This window comes from Talpa europaea (genome assembly GCF_964194135.1).
Source record: "Talpa europaea genome assembly, chromosome: 8".
Classification (NCBI taxonomy): Eukaryota; Metazoa; Chordata; class Mammalia; order Eulipotyphla; family Talpidae; genus Talpa; species Talpa europaea.
The window spans coordinates 119,955,746-119,971,062 of NC_140075.1; positions in this window are offsets into that span (position 1 = coordinate 119,955,746).

The following is a 15,317-nucleotide window of genomic DNA, read 5'->3' on the forward strand; positions in this document are numbered from 1 at the left end:
GGGGCCTACTTTGCTGATACCACTTAGATTTCAGGTACTAAATTGGGACTCGCTGTCAGCACCAAGCTGCTGCTTCAGAGGTTGCTTTTCATTTTTGTGCTTTTTGAGCTCTCAGCTGAGGTCTCCAAACTATGGTGGGGCCTGTAGACCTCTGTGGGCTGCCCCCAGCCCACCTGCGCACCTGCCTAGACACCTTCCGCAGTTGTTTCTGAGCTACCCCCAAGTGTGCGCCTCTGCTCTAGGGCTTGAATATTCCTGGTCTTTATTGACCTTGAATCCTTATGTATTAGGGCTCCCCCACAACCCTATCCGAACCCTAGAAGTCCCATCTGCAGTTAGACCTCAGGGTGCAGAGGAAGGAAGGCAGGATTTGCAGTGTGACCTCTAACCCATTTCTCTCTCACTCTCTGGAGAAAAATGGAGACATTCTATCTAGCTCTCATTTTCCTCTTTCTCTGCTCTTGACCTTTGGGTGAGTGCCGACACTCCAGCCCCTTGGTAAACTTTAAGCCTTGGCTTGGTATTTCTCAACCAGGAGTGATTTTTGTCCCCTTGAGGACATTTTGGCAATGTCTGGAGACATTTTTAAGTGTCACGGTTGAAGGAGGGTAGGGGGCCGCAGATGTCTGGTGTGCAGAGATCAGAAGTGCTGCTAGGCATCCCGTAACACGCACACAGGCCTGCATCCACACAAGACTTGCCCTGCCTCCAGCATGGGCAGTGCCCGGCCTCGCCTGGCTCAGCCTTCACTGCGAAAGGCAAAGTGACAGGCAGGCGAGGGCCAGAGAACCAGGCTCAATAACCTTCCCCGCCGCATGTTAATAAAGCTGGGTTGGAAACAGCATCCAGTTCATACACAGAACATAAACCTGGGCTTTTCTAAGGCTATTCAACAAGTATGTTGAACACGTCCTGCTGACCAGGATCCGCTCTGGGTGTCAGGGGTACTGAGGTAAACAAAGAGATGCAACTTTTCTGGAGCCCAAACTCAGGCAGAAAACCAGACACTCAATAAACACACTCCCACAATGTATTCCAGGTCTGCACTTGTGCGACCTTAAGTGTGCAACATAGTCTCTCCAGCCTCAGTGTCTGATAGCACCTGCCACACAGCCCTGCTCTTCATCAGATGCTCATCCACAGACTGGACCTGTGTAAACTTCTAGACTGCAGCAGGTATGTTAAGAAAAGAAAAACAGGGCCTCCCTGGTGGCACAGGAGGTTAAGACGCAACCTATGAAGCTATCCGCAGCCACTGCAGCACGAGTTTGATCCCTGGCCAGGGAGCTACCCACATGGTGCAGCAGACCTCTCCTGACTCGCCCGCTGCTCCTCTCAGCAGTGTATTTCAGCTGGTCTGCCTGTTCTGCTCCCCACTCTGTCTCTGGTGAATCCTTTCACCCACTCCCCCACACCTCTGGCCTGTACCCCAGTTCTTGTATGCATAATAAATCTTTAAAAAAAAGAAAAGAAAAACAACTCAGGCAAATAAAAATTACACTGTCACCAGAGACATATATAGACTGCTGCACCCCCCCCTGCAGTGACCCTCAGGGCTAATGGCTGTTGCCATGGTCCCTGAGGTCCGGCGTGGGCAAGGAACCATGCGCGCAGGGGGAGAACAGCAAACTCCCTAAGATGCAAAGAAGCCGAATGCCTGTCAAGAAATAATGACCACCAGAAGCTGCCACAAAGATGATTAAAAGAAATGCTGACCACCTGGAACCTTATCTCGCTTTCTCAAGGCCCACAAACTTTATTCTGCTACAACTGTCTTTCTAAAATCTTTCCTTTTTCTGGTCATTGATTGCTAATTAAAAAGCATACCTAATTTAATAATTAGGCTAATGCAAATGAAACATTACTAAACACTGTGTTATAATAGAATTGTTAGTTTAATAATCTTTCTATTATGTGCTTAACTTTAGTACCTTTGATATTAACTGCATTATAAAATAAATTCACCCATGACAATTAATTATGATAGTTAGTGCAACTAGAAAATAATTATATAAAACAGTAGAAAGAATTTATAGCCTGTCCAATTAGAAATGAGGCTAGGTCCAGATGTAACTTCGGACATAAATCACTGCCCTGTCAATTAAGCTAAATCTATGAACAAACTGATCTCTTTAATGTTCACTGTTCCTATGCTTTTAGAAAAACATATATATACTGACCACTAGCTTAATAAAGACGCACTCAGATTTACACTCTCTCTTGAAGTGTGTCTGTTTGTCATTTCTTTAACCGAATCCCTGACCACCCTGCGCAGTCTCTCAACCCTGAGACGGCCTCATTGCCTACTGCTGTGCTGGTCCGCGGCAATAGACTATTTTACAAACCAGGTAAAGGAACAGAACAGTAGGTGAGGCCCCAGGGTGACCCACTATCTATTCTTTATAACATCCAGGGAAACCTCCCTGAGACAATGACATCAAAAAAAGTTGAAAACCTCACTTATCCTGTGCGGTAAGTTTCCTACAAGAAACTCGCACACACAGCTGGCAGGTGTATAAAGAGAGACAACCCACCTGGCATTCAAAAAAAGTTGAAAACCTCACTTATCCTGTGCGGTAAGTTTCCCAAGAGAAACTCACGGCTGTGTGCACCAGGATGCAAGGATCATGACATTTATATGGCTTTGCCCAAGCCTGGGACACCCCAGGTCTATCAGCCATAGAAAGAGTCATTGGGAAATAATAGGACATAAGACAATAGATGGAAATGAACGAAGTGCTTCTCTAAGCAGCCGTGTGAAAGGTCGCCACAATGAAAATGTTTAGTGAAAGGATCCAGGCATGAGAAAACAGGGTGTCTGGATCACGATCATGTAAAGTTCAAAACCAGCCAACACCAACCAAACTAAGTGGTTTGAAGATACAGACTTAGGTGTCAAACCTAGAAAGAAATGCCGGAAGTAACGATCGTGGTGGTAGGGGTCTCTGGAGAGGGAAAAGGGACCAGGTTGGGGCACCTGGTGGTTTTCGAGGTGTGGGTGATGTTTTATTCCTTGATCTGATCGGTAGGTACTTGAGCGATTTTGTTTCACAATTCTTCACTCACCTGTATGGTTGATTTTTATGCCCCTTTATGTGTACTTATTATAGTTCATAAATAATAAACGAATCAGTCAGTCTTGAAGTTTGGTTGGAAGAGCCTTCCAGGCAGAGGAAAAAGTTAGTGGAAGGGTCCCGGTAGGGATGAACTTGGCATGCTTGAATGTCGCCAAGAGGCCAATGTGGCTGGTGAGGAGGAACGAGGGGCAGCTGGTTGCAGACAGGGTCAGAAGGAAGCTGGGCAAGCAGGTCAGAGGGCCTCGGAGGCCGTGGAATGGTTTGCTTGGGGCCGCGAAGCGATCTTCTGAAAGTTTAAGATCTAAAAATGTAAGAGGTCTGGCTGCTGTGGTGAGGACAGGTCACAAGGGCCATGGGGGTGGATGGAGAAGAAAGAAGACAATGGTGGGGCAGCTACTCTGTGCCTTCACCTTCCCACGCTTGTTTCAAGTTAGCATCATTTCCCTTTTATAGACAAGAACACTGAGCTAGTGAGCGGTGGAGCCAGGATTGGAAGTTGGATCTTCCTGACATAAAGAGCAAAGCTTGTGCCAGAGGCACCCTTCGCCAGCTGGAAGTGGGTGACCTGGGTTTCTGTACTCTCTCTGCCTCTCCCATTCATCAGCGTAAAGACAGCAGGCAAGTTGCTCCACTTGCTTATAAAGTGGGAGCTATAATCCCCCAGAGAGTAAGGTGCATGAACACTGAAACCGAGTGTAAGCAGGGGAGTCAGTGGTTCTCACACCTGTGCAACAGAATCCTTTGGAAGACATTTTAGAACTCAGGTTTCTGGGTCCCTGATTCCTGATTTAGGAGGTTTGTTTCCTGTTGCTCCTCTGACAAATCATCACAAATTTAGTGGCTTAAAACTATAGAAATTTATTATTTTACAGTTTTGGAGGTTTGAAAAATGAGTCTAATGGGGGCTAAAGTCAAGGTGAAAGCAGGGTGTGCCCCTTCTGGAGGGTGCAGAGAAGAATCCATTGCCTTGTTCCTTCAGGTTCTCAAGGCTGCCTGCCCCCTGCATCTCCCTCCATCTTCAAAGCGCAGTACCCCAACTTTGGCTTCTATCATTGCATCTCTTCTCAAACTTCTCCTCTTGCCTGCCTTGTATACAGACACCTGTGACTGCATCAGGTCCACCCAGGTCATCCAAGATCACCTCCCCATCTCAAGCTCCTTGACTTAATCACATCTGCAAAGGCTCTTTTACCATGTGAGGTGTCAACATACAGGTTCTGGAGATTAGAACATGGACATCTTTGGGGGCTAATGTTCTGTCTTCCACAGTCGATAGGGATGCACAGTTTTAAGGAGAGGCTTAAGGAGGAGGCTCAGACACAATAGAAACTTATCTCTTATTCATTTAACGGTCCTGGGTGGGTGGACATGTCCTTCAAATACTCATTTAGAGACTCAAGATGAAGGAAGTTCTGTCAACTTCAACACTAGCTTCTAGGGCCGTCTTAGGAGAAGGAACTTTGAGCAACAGTGAGAGTTTTTTGTGGGTGGGCCTAAAAATGGCTCACTTAAAAATGGGTATGCTTGCATTATACAGGCCAGAACACAGCCATATGACCACAGGTGGTCACAAGAGAGGCTGGGAAATGCAGCCTGGTGCTGTGCCCAGGGAGGAGAAAGGCTGTGTTGTGGTCAGCAGCTGGCAAGCTCTGTTCCAAATGCAAATTCTATGCAAATAAAAAGAGAACAAAGTTTAAGCCAACTCTGAGTTTTGCTTTTCCAATGCTTGGGGCACTTGCCAGAGAGTGGGAAAAATGTGGGGAGCATCTGGGGTGGGGGGTCCTTGTGAGACTGATGGTCAGGGGGCCCTGGAGCTGGCTGGGACCTGCAGAGATGGAGCAGAGGGGGCTGTATTCATTTCTCATTATGACAACTTAAAACAACACCCATTTATTATCTTACTTCAGGGAACTCTGGGTGAGCTCAACTTGGTTCTCTGCTTAGTCTCACAAAGCTGAAAACAAGGTGTCATTCCGTCTGGGCCCTCACTAGAGACTCTAGGAGCAAATCCACTTTCAAGTTCCTTCAGGCGGTTGCTAGAATTCAGGTCCTGTGGTCTAGGACTGAGGCACCATTTCCTTGCTGGTTGCCAGCTGGAGGCCTCTCTTAGCCCCTTGGGGCCGCTCCATGCCTGTGACCCCTCCCTCTTCAAGTCAGTTTGAAATCTACCAGTAGCCTGAGAAAATGCTGCTTTTAAAGGGCTCATGGGATCAGAGTAGGCTCACCTGCCCAGGCAATCTCCCTTGTGCCAAACAATGTGACATGATTGCGGGGGCGATTTCTCATATTCAGGTTTTACCCACTGTAGTGCACGTAAATGATAATCAAGCTTTCCTGCCCTCCCACCATTAGGATGGATGACGGATCCCTGCGGTCCTGAGTGCATGCCTGATGGCGGCACCTGGAGTGGGGTGTGGGCCTAGGTAGATGGGATTCACCTGGGCTAAGACCGCACTTTTAAGGGCGGCGTCACGGGGACGCCAAGAGAGCGGAGAACTAATGGACGAGAGGAGGGCCACGAGAAAAGCAGAGAAGCAGAGACCACCAGAGAACGCCGGAGAGCCCAGATAGAGGGAAGGCTGCCTGGGGGCCGGGAGGCCTGTACCCCTACCTGCCGTGTACCTGGTAAATCCTAATAAAAGCCTGAAAAGCCACTGAGGGCTCCAGGATTCCTCCTTCACCCCATCTGCTTGGGTCCTAGAGATCCTGCTCCGCGTCCTCCTGACCCTACACCCACACGGGAAGGAAGATGACACATCACTGCGGGCTGGGGGCAGTGTCATTCTGTCTACTGCAGCCTTCAATAAATCTTACTGACTTGAAATCCTTAAAAAAAGCCAGGAAGAGATGGTGCTCGCTCTGTATGCAGGGGTACAGCCAGCTGCTCTGACCTTAGTGTGCCACTTAATCCAGTCACCACTTACTGAATACTCAGCGTGCTCAGAGAGTTCTGCATGACAGCTACTGTCCTAGGCACCGGGAATGTAGAAATAACTAAGACAGGCAGGGTCCCTGCTCCCAGGTGTTTAAAATTCAGTGGAGAAGCTGGGGTTCAGATGGAGTTTGGTGTTGGGGGCTCTTGGGGCCTTCTGAGAAAGCATTCAGCAGACGCTCCCACTCATCAGCACACGGCAAGTTTATTAAGGAAAGAGGGCTGCCCGCACAGACGCAGCTGGGCAGTGGGCTGCATTTTGTCAGAGCAAGGGGTGTTTTTTTCATAGTGTTCATGAAATTATTGTGGAATTTATCTCCTTGGGATCAGGTTGGGTTGGTTTTCTACAGTTGATAATCTTCTCTGCCCCCATCTCTGGCTGATAATCTTTACTGACCTTATCTCAGGTTCCTGGAAACTTCCATAACAGGTTTAGTTTAAGATTCATCCATTGCCCCTGTCCTCACATTTGGTGTTTGTTCTTGTGAGACCTTCTATCGTAACTTTTTTTTTAAAGATTGATTGATTGATTGATTTATACATACATACATACATACATACAAGCACTTGGCACAGTCAGAACCACGGGAGGGTGAGAGAATTCACCAGAGCCAGAGCAGGGAGCAGAGCAGGCAGAGGGACCAAAGTACACTGCTGAGGGGAGCAGCGGGCGGCAGGAGAGGTCTGCGCGCCATGTGGGATCCTCCTCCGGTGGCCGGGGAGCAGCCGGGGATCGAACCGGCGCTGCAGAGGCTGCGGACAGTTTCGCAACCCAGCGCTCAACCACTGTGCCTGCGGGGAGGCCCCTATCATAACTTTTCTTACTCTCAGCTTCCATTCGAGAGGCAGGACATTAACAAATGTTTACGTTGAGATTATAAAGCAAGAGAGTGACAGAGAGGGGTGGTTTCTGTACTGAGTCCCGCAGACCTAATGCGCTTATGGTGACCAACGCAAGGAAAGTTACTTTGGGCTGGTCCACCACGGGTGTAACTTGGAAATCACGTTGGGTGCCACACTTACAGGGCAGCCCCGATATAAAATGGTTGCCTGACTGTGGGTCCTCACCCGCGTGCTGAAAAAGGACTTATCAATGCTCTACTGCAGGCACACACGAAAGATTAACAAAAGGTTTATTTGCAAGGGAAGGGGAAATGAGGAAATGTACAACTCAGGGAGAAAAGAGGGAAATAAAGTCTTAAATGCGTCCTACCCTTTCCGCTGCCCTGGAATCCCAATGGCATTCGAGAGCTGGCCACGAGCCGTGAGGCCAAGAAGGCCTCCAAGGCCCACGTGTCTGGTTTTTATACCCAACCTGGCTGCTTAACTCCACCCTCAGGTCCCAGCAACCCTCCACCTGGTGATGATGGGATTTGTCTTTCCCAGTGTCTTGACGGCTTTGGTCTGGGGTGGGGGTGGGGTCCACAAAGCCTGTATGGAATTAGCTCAGGACATCCTTTCCCCCCAACAATGCGAGTCAGCTGGCCCAGGATGTTACTGATTTTGAATGATCTTTGGCTTTTACCAATTAACTGCAGACACATTCTGAAATAGCCAGGAACTGGTTTCAAGTGAAGAATATTTATTGTGGATCTCTCAACAGAGAAGGGCCCGCAGCCACCAGCGGCATTTTATGGGGTTGATCTCCAGGGTGGGAGAGTTGGGGAGCAGGGTATTGGCTGGCTGGGGTTTTCTAAGCAGGGTATTGGCTGGCCTAGGAGGTTTTCGAGCTCGAGTTCCAGGACCTTTAAGCACCCACAGGTGCTTTAACCTGTCTCACATTTTTTTAAACATTTATTTATCTATGAATACAAGAACTGGGGTACAGGCCAGAGGTGCGGGGGTTGGGGGGAGGTGAGAGGATCACTAGAGACAGAGCGGGGAGCAGAACAGACAGATTGAAATACACTGCTGAGGGGAGCAGCGGATGAGACACATTTACTCACTTCTTTATAAGAGGGTAAGCTCTTCGCAGTTGATTAAGGTTTTACTAAGAGGAAGGTAACGGGCCACACACACAGCTACTGCAGTAACACAGAGAATCAGGTTCCAGCAAGGACAGCCGTGCTCAGCTGGAGGTGCCTGTTGAGCAGGCCAGCTGTGTGACTGGAGGAGGCGGTGCTTTCCCGGATGCATAGACAAAGATTAGAAGGCCGTCTGGGTTTGAGTGCAAAATGTGAAGTGGCAGGGAATGAAGTCATGAGGAAAGGCAGGAGTCAGGTGATATCAGCTGGGAGGGATTTTATTCTAGGAAGGGTGGGACAGATTTGGAGCTGGAAATCACAGTGAAAAGTTTTGGAAATAGTATGACGGTTGCACAATAATGTGCGTATAATTGTCACTGAACTACACACATAAAAATGGTTAAAAGGGCAAGTGCTATATGTAGTTTACTATTCTAAAAAAGGTATTTAAAAAAAAAGTAGTATTGGGTCAGAAAACACACAAAGGGTGCTGGGGGGGCAGAGGGAAAATAATTATTAAATGCTGTGGGCAAAGGAGGGTCTGAGACATTTAAAAAAAAAAAACAAAAAGACAAGTGGAAAGAGACGAGAGGGAGGTTTGAGTGGTTCATTTTGTGAAGATCCACTGAGCTGTACATTTATAACTTGTGCCTATGTTCAGTCTGTATAAGAGGGGGGAATTGTTACGGGGCAGCCCCGATACAAAACGGGGTGCCTGACTGTGGGTCCTCACCCGCGTGCTTAAAAGGACTTATCAATGCTCTACTGCAGGCACATGTGAAAGGTTCATAAAAGGTTTATTCACAAGGGAAGGGGAAATGAGGAAATGTACAGCTCAGGGAGAAAAATGGGAGACAAAGTTTTAAATGCGTCCTACCTGATCTGCAGATCTGGAATCCCAAATGGTGCTCTGAGAGTTGGCTGCGAGCCAGGAGCCGTGAAGCCAGGAGGCGAGAGACAGAGAGAAAGAGACCCTAAGACCTACATGTTTGGTTTTTTATACCCAACCCTGGCTGCTTAACTCCACCCTCAGGTCCCAGCCACCCTCTCTTTGGTGATGATGGGATTTGTCATTTCCAGTGTCTTGATGGCTTTGGTCTGGAGTAGGGGTGGGGTCCACAAAGCCTGTATGGGATTAGCTCAGAACATCCTTTCCCCCAAACAGGGGTAGGATTTTTATTGCCCAGTTCAGGGCAGGCCAAGGTGAATTTTCTCTTGGTCAGCATGACTCAGTTGTTCTTGTTTCCTGGAAAAAATATTTTCCCACATTTGCGTGAAACTGATGGGCACTGTGTGGTCTAGGGGAGCAAGTGGCCAGGGTCTGCATGGCCTTATGATGCGACCTTTGTCTTCCATTCAACTGTGAACAAAAAACAATTTAAAAGGAGTGTGGTCAGTGCTGGGAGGCACTAACAGTTTAAGGCCATTTAGGGAAGTTAATAGGTTAGCAAGTGGAGGAACAGAACTGCAGGTTATGTTCTAAAGGTTACACCAGTGGCTAGCTCTTGCAGAAAGCTGTTTTTGTGTTTCTCATTCTCTGGACCTTGTTCTAAGTTTTTTTCAAGTATTAATTCATTTGATCTTTACCACTCTTAGGAGTACACAGAGGTGAAGGGCCTTGCTTAGGGTCACCAGCCGGGAAGTGGCAGAGACGGATTTGAAACCTAGACATCTGCGTCAGCGTCTGCACCTTCCACCATCCCATCTAACCGAGTGAAGGAATGGTGTGCTCTCTGCGATTCTCTCTAAGCCTGTGGTTCTCAATATGTGTGTGCGCAGATTTTGTCCTCTGCTACCTCCTCCCCTTACTCTGCTCCCCCCCCCCCCCCCCCCATTTTGGCAGTGTCTGAAGACGTTTTTGGTTGCTTCCCACTGGCCCAGCACGTCCAGCACTGCCCTGCCAATCCGCGGGGACTAGGAGCGCAGGCAATGCCAGGGGCACAGAGCCCCACCCTGTTTTCCCCACCGGGATGCTTGACCCAGTACCCGAAGGAGTGCTCCGAACTCACGGAGTAGTCAGTCTCTATGGCACTCACTTGGTGCTAAGTACCGCGCTACATTTAATTTTTAAAAAAGACTTATTTATGTGTGCACACAAGAGCTGGGGTGCAGGCCGGAGATATGGGGTAGGGGTGTGTGTGTGTGTGTGTGTGAGAGGATTCACCAGAGACAGAGCGGGGGGGTAGCACAGGCAGACTGCGTGAGCTTCCCTGCGGAGGGGCGCCGCGGGGGGACAGGAGGGTCTGCCGCGCCCTGTGGGTAGCTCCCGGCCGGGGCTCGAACTCGCGCTGCAGAGGCTGCGGATTACTTCACAGCGCTGCGTCTTAACCCCTTGCCCCACCAGGGAGGCCCCAACTTTAAATTTCATTCTGAGAAAACGTCTGAAGCGGGTGCTGTGTTTCCACGTCACAGCCGGGGAACTCCAGGCCGAGCAGCAGCTCGCGCGGGCCGGGCGTCCCCGGGGGCCTGGCGGGCGCCGGCCGGGCCGGGCCGGGCCGGGGGGGGGGGGGGGGGGGGGGGGGGGAATCGCCGTCCTCGGCGCCCGCCCCCGCCCCCGCCCGCCCCCGATTGGCCGCCGCCGCCGCCCGCCCCCGGGCCAGCCAGTCAGGGCGGCGCGGCGGCCCTCAAAGCCGGCCGGGGCCTGCGCCGCAATCACTGCAGGGAGACGCCGGGGCGCGCCCGCTGAGGAGCCCCGCGGCCCGCCCGTCCCGCCGCCGCCGCCGCCGCCCGCCCGTGACGCCCGCCCGTGACGCCCGCGCCCTTTCGCCGCCCCCGGCCCGCAGGTGACGCCTGCGCCCGTTCGCCGCGCCGGGGCCTCGGGCGGGGATTTTCGGTTCCCGGCGCCTCCGAGCGCCCCGCCGCGGAGCATGTCGGGAAAGGATGGTCTGGGGGAGACGCCGCGGGCGGCCGGGGGTGGGGGGTGGGGTCGCGGGGGGCGCGTGCCGTGGGAAGCCCGGGCTCCTCCTCCAGGCGGGGGGTCGGGCTCGAGGGGGGCTGGGGGAGTCCCGCCGCCGCGCTGCCGGCAGGGGCGGGCCGGGGTTCGGGGCCGGGGCCGGGTCCCTCGTCACGGCCTCAGGGCACGAGGCGGTGGAGCTTCTGCCCGGAGAGCGCTCGGCGTCCAGCCGGTTGTGCTCGCCTCAAGGGTACCCAGGGGCGCCCCCTGGGGGCCGGGGCCTCGCTCCCCGAGGTTGGAGCCGCGGGGAGTCGCTGCCCGATCCCTCCCCACAAGGAGGGGGAAATTAGCCGGATTAGCCCCCTGCTCCTCAGGGCTGGTGGGAGTTGGGGCTCCAACCTGGGGCTGGAGGAGGCGTTTGCGTCACGTGCTTTACGGGAAGGTGAAAATAAAACGCCCCGTGACGGGCGCCCCAGGTGCCCAGCTCTCCGCGGCAGGGCTGTCAGTTCACTGTTGTGGAGCGCGGGGCCTCCCTGGTGGTGCAGGGGGGTGGGCACCGCACTATGACGCTGTCCGCAGCCTCTGCAGCACGAGTTCGAGCCCCCCTGGCCAGGGGGCTACCCACATAGCGTGGCAGACCTCTCCTGTCTCCCCGCTGCTCCCCTCAGCAGTGGATTTCAGTCTGCCTGTTCTGCTCCCCACTCTGTCTCTGGTAGATCTTCTCACCCCCCACATCTCTGGCCTGTACCCCAGCTCTTGTATGCATAAATAAATCAATAAACCTTTAAAAAAATAAAATAGGTACGTTTATTTAAAAAAAATTGTGGCGCTTACTAGCTTATTGGGCAGGGATTGTTTCTGGAAGGGGAGACAGTCTATGGCGAAGTACCCAGTGTGACAGGTACAAGGTTTCGGGTTTGCATGGCGACTGCATGGAACCTTGGCGGGAAGCATCTAGCCCTGACTGGGGAAGAGGCAGAGCTGCGCAGGGAAGGGATGCTTGAGGGACGGGCAGGGGCAGCCGGACGGGCAGAACCATATTTCATCTGGTAAACAGCGCAGGGAAGGCCTGGAAAGAGCCTGGAGCCCCTTGAAGATCCGGGATTCAAGTGGGTGGTGGATTTCCCCAGCTGTGGGAATGAAGAAGCGAGTCTTGCAGAACCTCCTGTGCAGCTTTAAAGGTTGGGTTTTTTTCCCAAAAGCCCTGGCAGTTGTGTGTCCTGGTCGTTGTGTATCTTAGATACTCTGCAGTGCGGACAAGTACTGAAGAGAGGCCGCCCAGGGAGCTCATTACGGTAACTCCCAGGAGAGCTGCTGAGGGTGTGAAGACAGCGGCGGTGGGAAGGGAGAGATGAGTGGCCGGGTGTTAGGGCTCGGGAGGACACGCTGCCCAATATCGTGCGGTAACAATATGTTGACGTGAGCTCTGTCCCTTGAGTTTCTAATCTATGACAATCTTCTGAGGAGCTGCCCAGCATTTCTTTGAAAACTGCCGTGACCCCATCCTTCAGCGTCATCTGTTTTCCACCTTGCTGAGTCTCCATCCTCTCCACTGCCTGAGGGATGACGCTCTGGCTCCCAGGCTGTTGCGAGGATGGGAAAATGTCTCCCCCATCGCGAGCTCAGCGGGTGCCCAGGATGTCCCTGGGCCCTGCCTCCTGCAGCGCATCCACAGGCGCTTCTCGCAGGAGGCTCTCCTCAGCCCCGGCTACAGTAATTACTGTGTCATTTTCTTCCTGCAGACTAAATGCATGTTCCCTGGCGCTCCCCTTGGAGGTCATTCTACTCTTAGCTTATTAAGATCTGCCTGATCTTATTTTTAAAGGCTTCATGTATCCAAGACAAGGATGTGCCGTAATGGATTCACCGCGGTCCCCTGTTGACGACCCTCTGTCGCATCCAGTGTTTTCCTGTTACAAACCAGTGGGCCGCCTCACTCCTTCAGATCGCCCCCTTTTGAAAGTGGTACCTCCCGCTCCTGCCACGACTCCCTCCCCGTCTTACTTTTCTTCCCAGTGCCCATCACCACCCAATCACCCGTGTGTTTCTGTGTCTGTCTCTTCCTGCTAGAATGTCAGCTCAGTGAAGGGTTTTGTCTTTTGCTTCCCTGTTCTGTGCCATGGGCATCTGGTGTGTGCTCAGGCCATGTTTATTGAATGCATGGGTGGGGAGATCCGAGGACGAGGTGAGGGCGAAGCAGAGGATGATGCCCGCGTGCCAGGGCCACGGAGGGCTACACGCAGAAATGGCCATCATGAAGAATTGCGGGTTTGGCTGGGATCATGTGCTTTTTCTTTATGAATTTTTCCCTTTGCTAAAAGAAGAATAATAGGTATGCTGCAAGATTATTTGTGACTTTGTTCTGATCCAGACTTTGTCAAGAACGGTGCTGCTCTGGCTGGCTGCTTTGAGCTGTGTTATTGCTGAGGGTGATGGAATGACTGTTCTGTTCATAGTCTTCTTCCCCCCAGGACCTAAGGTTTCCCCACATACTATTTGGTATCTCTGTTTCCCTAAGTGACATTTTCTAATTAGTGTCACACTGTGAAGCTTTTAACTTGTATTCAAAATAAAACTGTGTTTATAAGGGGAAGAAAGGGGGGGATCATTGCCAGATGTTAACTGACACTATCACTTGTGTAGCAAGGCACTTTCCTCACCGAGGAGTAACTTGCCAATAGGAGAATGAAAGGTCGACTTGACTTTTCAGGTTTTATTTAGTCCCTTTGGGGGTGGTGGCGGGAGGCGCGCAAGAGCCCCCTCAGGACTAAGTCACTTGACCCAAACTCAAAATCGCCTGGTGAGCAAACCAGGGAGGCAGCTTAATGATTGTCAGAGAAGTGTGAGGAGTCCCCTTTGAGCTCCAGCCGTCCTGCCCCCCAGGGCGGGCCAGAGAGACTGTCACCTGATCAGGTTTTGCTGGCTCGGGCAGCCTTCACAGTCCACTGGCAGGGTTGACTATGGTGACGGATGACATCACCACAGAGCAAAAATATTCACTCCCCAGCAACGAAAGTTCGTTGCCTGCCCTGGGGGACGCCTTCACTGTAGACCTCACTGTGGCCGGAGGCTTCCCATGAAAGCTGTGAGCCAAAGAGCTGCCCATGAGGGAGCCCCAGGATCATGTCCCCGGGGTGAGCCCTGGGGGACTTGGTGCTTTTGCTCCTTGGCTCTCTCTTGTCTGACCTCATTGGTGCTTCTTCATACTTTTGTGTAATTGTGTGAAAACCCCAAGTGAGCCATGTGGGGTGGGGTGGCTGTGGGGAGACTCCCTGGGTGCACATGAGCGCGCTAGCAGGCCGGCGGTAGAGGCATCAGGGAGGCCTGGGCAGCCCACCGCCCTCATCTGTTATATCCCCTGCAGTCGTAAACAAACAGTAAGAAAACAAAAAGCTTAGTTGTTTCAGGATAATCTTAAAACGCAATCTGGGGCATCTAGTAGTTTCTTGGCCAAATGGGGACCTTGTGCTGGAGCTCAAGACGCTGGGATCTAGCCCCTGCCCAGGCTTCGAGATTAAGAATGGAGTTCCTGGGAGGAGGTATCTGGGGGTAGAGGATGGCGTGGGCAGTGGTGCCCTGCTAGGGTTAGTGGCTGGAGGGGCTGCTGTATCGGGCCCCGGCATCCCCTGGAGCTTGCTGGAACTGCCAAACTGGGCTCTGCCTAGGATGACTGCCTTGGAATCTGCATTCTAACATGCTCCCTGGTCACCAGGATAGGATGCACAGTTGAGTTGGAGAAGCGCTGGCCTCAGGTGCTTTTAGGTGGGTTTTTTTTTTTTTTTTTTTTGCACTTATGGGAGAATCCATCATTTTGGATTTTAGCACAGAATGCTGAGGATGAGGTCAGGCATAGCCTGAGCTCCGTGATGACATGCAGGGGCTTTGTTTTGCCAAGTGGCATTGGAGGCAGTGGCCAGCTCCAGACTTCATTGTTCTGAGCCCCCCAGCACGGAGTCCTCCAGCACAGAGACTGTTTTTCCTCTTATCTCACAGTGACAGGCCTGGCTGCTGTCACAGGAAGGCTGTATTTTGTTTTCTTTTTTTTTTGAATAACAGGGCAGGGTCTGATCCAAGTAGTGCTTAGCCACTGTGGTCAGTCCTGCCCTTTGCTCTTTAAAACTTCAAGTTTGGCCATGAAATATAAAATCGAGCTTTTTCTTCATTAAGAATAATTAAGTTTTCTTTTTTAGAAAAATGTTGCTAACGGAGATTAAGGAGCTAATCTTAATTGGGGAGCTGATAAATCACACGCTTTTGCTTACTTTAATAAAACACTATCCCCAAATGCACAAGCTACCCTTAGCTCTTGAAGCGGAAGTATTACTGAAAGTGTTTATTTTTAAATGCTGTCATCTGACCTGGGATAATGAACAAAGCTTGACAAATAATATGTTATAAACCCCAAAGATTTTAAATCAGAAAAGTCTTCCAACATGGCAGCATCCACATGA